Source organism: Acomys minous (genome assembly GCF_964271855.1).
Source record: "Acomys minous genome assembly, chromosome: 3".
Taxonomy (NCBI): Eukaryota; Metazoa; Chordata; class Mammalia; order Rodentia; family Muridae; genus Acomys; species Acomys minous.
The window spans coordinates 137,985,524-137,993,157 of NC_140485.1; the positions used below are offsets into that span (position 1 = coordinate 137,985,524).

The following is a 7,634-nucleotide window of genomic DNA, read 5'->3' on the forward strand; positions in this document are numbered from 1 at the left end:
TAGAGCAGTAATTACTTTTTTATTATTGTAATATATGGGAAAAAAATCCTGGCTTCTAAGATGGGAAGTCTTGCTGTAAGTCAATAAAGCTCCCACCTCTGACCTCTCAGAGGCAGGGACAGGAGTCTTATGGCTCCCAGGCTGGAGTTGGGGTGCCCTGAGGTCCCCCTCCACACACACAAGGTTCTGAGAGACTGGGCTGAGGTCACTGCTGGCCTCTGTGTCTTGGCTCCTGCCTGGCGGCTGGGTCTGGCAGGCCAGTGTCTGGGAAGGAGGCCCGGCTTTGTCCTTTGTTTCTCTGGCCCCAACAAACACATCTTCTGGGCTGTTTGAGATGAGCCCTCACTTTGGAGATCTGTATCATCCAAGGGAGATTTGGGGTTTGTTCTGTGGCCTCTGGGAATGGATCACTGGTCTTGGTTAGACTCCAGCCTGTGTTTCAGCTAACTGAGAGTCACCTACATCAAAATTATTTTTTACAGGTTTTCACCCCTCCCCCTGTTGCCATATTTTGCTTCTTCCAGTACTCCTCAGCCCCATGGAAGAGGATTGGTCCTTGTCAGCCTGTTGTCAGTCAAGTATTGATGCTTCAGGTGTCACCGTCACAGCAAAGCTTGGCCAGAACCCCAGGTGAGTGTGGCAGGGTATAAAGGGGAATTTTGAAGTTTCCTTTTTTCTAGTTTCTGAAATCATCTCCAAAGAGCATCATAGTATATGTTGGGTACTCTAAGGCATTTTAGAACTTGGGTGTGACATGGTAGTGGAGGCAGTGAGCCCAAGCAGGGCAGGTGGAACATAGTCAATGTTTAGGCCTCTAGGTGAATGAACCCTTGTTGAACACTGTTAAGTGAAAGGAAACACAAAGGTCCACAAGACATCATGTCAAAGTGTGTCTCCCTGACACAAAAGGAGCAAGGGGACAAGAGGGAGGGTTCCAGCCTGCAGATGCTACAAAACACCTGGGGGAATCAGGTGACAGAGAACACTTGGCACTCACCCAGCTGTCACAGTCTTTTCACCAAGATAAACTACAGAGTTGGTCTCTCTCATAGAAACATCTAACATGGGATTCAAACCTTCCAGAAGCCTCCAGGAAAGCAGGGCCTAATTCTTCAGCCAAGACAGCCAATGTGTAAATACATTCAGCTACTCCTCAGCCCCAGCTTCTCCTAGTCTAGTCTTGGGGAGCACTTAGGGGCTCCCCGGGTGCTCAGAGCTATGTGCCATGAGACAGGCCTTAAGAACCAGATGAGCTACTCTCCTGAGAACTGTCGTGACGTAAATGAGAATGTCCCTCATAGGCTCAGTTCAGCTGAGGGCACCCCATCACTCTGTATATGTCAGGTGATTTGAGAAATCCACAAAAGTCACCACTGCTACCTACTTATGCTCTGAAAGTTCAACACTAGTTGAATGGGTTGTGGTCATGGCTTGGAGTATGGATTCTAAGAGCCCCACCCCTACCCTGCGTGCACCTTTACAACACAAACTTGTCTTAGGAAAGACAGGTAACTTATCACTCCATTTATACATCATTTATCACAGATTAGCTGTTGTATGTGGAGGAAAATGCCTGGAGTGGGCCAAGGAACAGACGGTTTTGCTAAGAGAAGAAAGGCAATGTCGTTCACAGTATGAGAGACAGGGGCACGGTAGCCCCATGCTATGTCAAGAAGACCCCAAACCATAGGGGTCTCCTGTAGGGAAATTATGGGTTGCCTGAAGTGTGGGGGATGAAGGAGGAGCAGGAAAGAGTCCTGGGAGGATGGAGGAAATGCAGGGAAAGAAGCCAGGACAAAATGTTCACATTAGACTCTTTCCACACAGACCCACAAGGACAACTGACAACAGACAAAGACAGCACTGAGCAGCGACACTCCCCTCAGATGACTGCCAATGACCTTGCAGGCACGCTGACACCCTCCTATTCTCCATGGTCCTGCCAAGCCAGACAATGCATACAATTAGTTCTATAATTTTTATAAGAATTAAGTTAATTGACTAAATAAACAGACATTTGAGCCAAGGAGACTAAAATCCAATACATATGGATTTTAGGTTTGCTCATGCAAACAAGTACCAAACAATAAAGCCAGCTTTGCCCTGCGTTGTGCTTTCCATAAGTCACCCCCTGAATAAAGTTCACTGAAACTAACAGTCTGACCTTTGCTTCCTTGAGGTGGTTTCAGTGAAATGTCCCCCTAGACACTCAGATATTAGAGGCCTTGGTCCTCAGTCAGCAGCACTATTTGGGTAGGTTTAGAAGGTCTTACTGGAGGGAGCACACGCGTGAGCAATTACGTCACTGGGAGTAGGCTTTGAGGTTTCAATGCCATGTGCCATTCGCAGCTTTCCCCCTCACACAGCCTGCTTCAATGTTTGCAGTTCAAAATGAGAGCCCTGAGCTTCCTGTTCCTGCTGCCATGCCTGCTCCTTGTTGCCATAGTTTCCCCCATGATGTCCTCTTGTCCCTCTGGAACCATAATCCCAAATAAACTCTTATATAAGCTGCCCGAGTCGTGGTGTTTTATCACAGCAGGAGAAAAGTAACTAATTCGGTCCTCGTGGAAGCGTCTGTTTTCCTGGGGCTCCTCACGGAGTCTGCCACATTTCTCTATCCTAAACGCCGCAGAAATCTCAACACGTGGCATTATGCCATCCAAGTGTGCTGACTTTGAGAGAGGCTTCAAATCACACATTGTTGTAACTATGAGGCCCTCGCAATAATTCTGAGGTGCTGATGCAAATATGGTCAATATTTGTGAAGAGAAATCTGCTCTCCAAGACACTGAGTTAATTTATCCAAAGTCGGAGTTACTGCAGGCACCCTAATCTAATCCCAGAGTCTGAGTCCAAATCACAGCTCCACACCACCGTTGATGACCTTTGACACCTTACTGCTCCCCTACCTCAGCCAATCCTTGGAGGCCACCACAGCCCTAGGTAGGACTCTGTTTTTCCTGTCACCAAATGTCCTTCTGGATCCTATGCTTGGTATCTTCCCTGGACCAGAAGTCTTAGCATTTCAATAGGAAAAAACAATTCACATTGGATGCTGAATGAATTCCCTGTAAAACGGTTTAACCATAGAGGGCTGACATTTCCTTCTACTTACACTAATGATGTCAAGTTTCTTAAATGTGTTTGGCAGCATAAACGTAGCTTTCGTAGGGGGTATTTTTATGAGTCATTTAAACATGAACTCTTCTAAAATTTCATTGTGATTACTAGGTTTCAGCTGGAAATGTGGTTGGACCATTATTTTCTCCTTGGAGGGCTCAGGTTTGACCAAGGAAGTAAAGAGAATATGTAAGTAGGAGCTTTCCTAAGTGCTTATGTGTCTGTTACAAGGGTAGGGTGGTGGCTGTATAGTATTCTGGGATGTAAAGCACACTCTGTCCTCACACAGCTCAAGAACCTAAAACAATTAGTTCTTTCCTCATTCTTACTTTCTTTAGCATGTGAAATGTGAATGGCAACCCCATGTTATATCTGTGCCTTCCTCACTCATGCCATCCAAATCACCTTCCTTTTTTTTTCCCTTTATTAATTTATTCTTGTTACATCTCAATGGTTATCCCATCCCTTGTATCCTCCCATTCTTCCCTCCCTCCCATTTTCCCCTTATTCCCCTCCCCTATGACTGTTCCTGAGGGGGATTACCTCTCCCTGTATATGCTCATAGGGTATCAAGTCTCTTCTTGGTAACCTGCTGTCCTTCCTCTGAGTGCCACCAGGTCTTCCCCTCCAGGGGACATGGTCAAAGGCAAATCACCTTCCTTAAAGTCATTAATTTTTATGATAGTCCAACCTTCTCGGATCTGGCCAACCTGTGACCTAGCAACAGGAGTAAAGGGAACTCTTCATCCTTGGAAACATCTGGGAGAGGCAAGGCCCTTCTGCTAACTTTAAAATCCCCATAAGCTGTTAGTCACACAACCGGTTTTCTGTCCCTTCTCTCTACCCAAGGGCAAAACCCATAATAGTCTCATCTTACTGGTCAATTTTCAAGTCATTAAATTTACACATTAACTACAAAAACACATAATGTTTTCCATTCCGATTTGGTTAAAATCAGTGGGGCAATCTTGAGATTACTATTTCTTGATTTTTTTTCCTTTTTATAACTATTTCAAACATACACATAAAAAGACTTCCACTCCGGGATGGGTCAAAACATACAATGCCAGAATCATCTCTTTACCTTAAATAGTTGTAAAATCAGAAAAAATGTCAGCAGAAGTTCTTTTCAGTGCTGAATGAGTCCGTAGGCCTAAGATCCAGGCAGTGCATGGGGTGAGCCCTGTGTTCACTTTGTCTTGATACTTAGGGACAAGTTCTTGGCTTTAGCTTCAGGAGACAAAACTGAACGAAGAATAGGACAGTGCTAGTGACCTAAGAAAGCACAGTTTGGTGATGGGGCTGAGGATTCCATAGATGGGGAGAAGGTAGGAGAAGGGAAAAGCAGATCGAGAGAGCACAAGTCCGTTCGGTGCTTTTCTGTGGGTTGTTGGCCAAGGACTAGATGACTGTGCAGTGCTCCAGGAGGTGATGGAGACAGAGCTTCTGCCCTTTCTGGGGCTAAGAATTATAGAAAAACTTAAGCTGTACGGTTCTGAAAGGCAGAGGAATTCCAGCAACTCAGGATGGAAAGGCTTCCTTAGTACTCCAGGTATTCAGAGACCATGAAATGACTCAGTCAGTACAGGGCTTGTCAAGCCTGGGGACCTGAATCTGACCCCTAGAGCCCACATCAAAATGCCAGGAGTGGTGGTATGTGCTCATAATCCCAGAGCTGTGGAAATGGAGGCTGGAGGGTCCCTGTGGGTCACTGGCCAGGCAATCTTGCCTAATTGGTGAGCTCCAAGATGATGAAAAGACCCTGTGACAACAGAAGTGGGCAGGATTCCTGAGGAGGTTGTTTTCTGGCCTCCAGATGCATGTACACAGACTCACGTCTCACACACGAAGAAGAAAAAGACCCCTCTCCTTCTCCTGGATGTTTAGGGCCAACTGGGTTCTTTGGAGGCAATACCAATCTCCTTCAACAGCAAACACAGGAAGCAGTCTCCCCTGAGCTGCTGCATTGAAAAGTTTTTCTCCTTCTCTATCCAAGCCACCACACCGTCTGTTTCTGGTCTCTCCAAACTGCTACACACCACATGCCACATGCCACACACCACACATCTCTACCGCATGCCATGCTACGCTTTCTCTCTCTGGACTCTCCTATTTATCTTCCTCAGAGTCCTAGACCATGCCCATCCTTACCATACAAGGCAGGCAGTTACCCACTGGCAACAACCACAGGCCACACGAGGCAATTATCAGCTATAGACAAACTGAAGTCAAAACTAAAATCCCACATTTAGGATTAAAACAAAAACATATTTATATAACATAATTTATTTTACAAAGAAACCAATACTTCCATTACAATCAGCATATTAACAAGAACTTTTGGGTGAATGATGAAGGAGGAAGTTTTGACCCATGGTCAGAAAAACAATAGTAAATAGAAGCCTCTATGAGATGAGCCAAACGTTACAACTAGCATGCGTGGACTTTTAAAATGGCTGTTAAAATATACTTGAAGACATAAAAGAAAATAAAGTCTTAATAAACAGTGACTCTCAGGGAAAAAATAAATCTAAATAAAAGAGTGAAGCAGTAATTTAAGAAATTTAAGAAAGAGTAAATATAAAACCTATAATAAAGAATTATTTGATCAGATTAGAGTCAAAAGAGAAAATGGCCAATAAAGTCAGCCAATGTGAAGAACAGAGGAGCAATCAAATTAAATGCACAGACCCTTAGTGACCTGTGGGACACCAGTGTTCTAATGCACATACATTTATGATCTGGAGAGGGGAGAAAATAAGAGTGTGAGAAGAAAAAAGTCTAAAGAAAAAAATCAAAATTTAGATTTTAAAGATTAACCTATAATGCTAAGAAATGTAGCAAATCAGTCAACATAAATAAAACTCCAAAGAAGATTAACATCTAAGTTCAGAAAAGCAAAGACAGCGAAAACAATTCAGAAGTGGAAAAATCAAAGTTACTCATGTTCAGAGGGACGATTTACTGACGGCCAACTTCTCTGACGGAACCATAGGGATAAGTATGTGTCTGAGAGAGAAAGAGATTCGCAGATAAATGAAACAAGAGAATCTAATGAGAAATAAAAATGAAATAGTAAAAATATTTTATTAACACCAGAGGGGGGGAAATAACTAGACAATAGGATAAATGATAGCAAATATCACTATGGCTGACTTTAAACCAAGCTAACTAAAAGACATGGATTATCTGGACTGGACACAGTGGTGGGCACCTTTAACCTCAGGTGCTAAAGAGGCTGAAGCAGAAGATTTATGAGTTTGAGGCTTGCCTGGAGAGCATAGCAAAGCCAGAGAAGGTTGGGGTGGGTAGTCTATACTCTCTGTTGTCTGTAAGAGACATGTTTTCAATAGAAGTGGAGAAGTTGAAAGTGAGGGGTGTTAAGACACACCAAGCCGCGCATCAGGGGCTGGAGCTATGGTCCAGTTGGTAGAATGCTTGCCTAACCTCAACACTGCACAAACCACTGTGGCAGGGGCAAGAAGATCAGAAGTTAGAAGTCATCCTTAGCTACACAGCAAGTTGAGGGCTAGCCTGGGGTACAAAAATAAATACCACCAAGATAATGGTAAGCACATAAAAACTAGTGACTCGATAGTAATTTCAGACAACTCAGACTTTAATGCAAAGGGTGTTAATGATGATAAAGACGGAATGTTTCACAGAAGTGAAAGAATGGCATGCAAATATTCATGAGCTAGTTTGTGTATGCATAGACCTTCTTCTCTCAGCTCTTTATTTTGTATTTAATATATACTGTTTATTATTCTGATTTTCATAAGTACACTTCCCAAAGCATTATCTCTAAACACTACAGAGCATTTCCACGCATCTCTACCAGGACAAAGCCTGCTGGATCACTATTTTACAGCAACTGTCTTCCTGCAGAAGTCCTTATTATGCCCAGAAGTGGTTTGCTTTGTTTTTGCTTTCACAATGAAGAGAACTGGGGTTCATAGAAATGAAGTGGCCATCTAATGTTACACAGCTAGTATCTACAGTGGGCAATTAAGGCTAGCTAAACATGTGTGCAGATATGGTTTCCGGTCCTTTGTATGGATGGATGAATGAATGATGCATGTATGCGTGTATTTTGACAAGGATTCAGTATGTAGCTCAGCCTGGCCTCGAACTTTCAATCCTTCCTCCTCAGCCTCCTGCATGCTGGGTTTTTAGATGTGTATTACTAGGCCTGGCTGCCAACCTCCTTTATGATAAGGCTAGGGCCACGTGACCAGTCCTAAGTGATGGGTTCTGTGGAGGAGTGATGTGTGTCCCTGCTGGGTGCAGGCAGTGAAGACCGAGCATGCTCTTTCATCTTTCTCCTTCTCGCTGTGGGAAGACACGTGTTGCAAAGAGTGTAGACTATGTAACAGAGGGAGGGGGGTTCTCCCAGCTTGTATCGCATGAGTGAAAGATAAACATTGGCTGTATTAAGCCACTATAATGCCAGAACTTGCCTGTTGCTCTGGCTTATCCTGCGGAATGTGATGACTAAGCTGGCCATCTAACCA

General features: G+C 44.0%; 1 long non-coding RNA gene across 1 annotated transcript; it reads left to right on the top strand.

The window, feature by feature from the left end:
- Positions 1-209: 209 nt before the first annotated feature.
- On the top strand, positions 210-2,282 carry LOC311594300. Its single transcript, XR_014778033.1, has 3 exons — positions 210-380; positions 483-630; positions 1,828-2,282. It is a non-coding gene; the product is annotated as an uncharacterized lncRNA (long non-coding RNA).
- Positions 2,283-7,634: the final 5,352 nt, after the last annotated feature.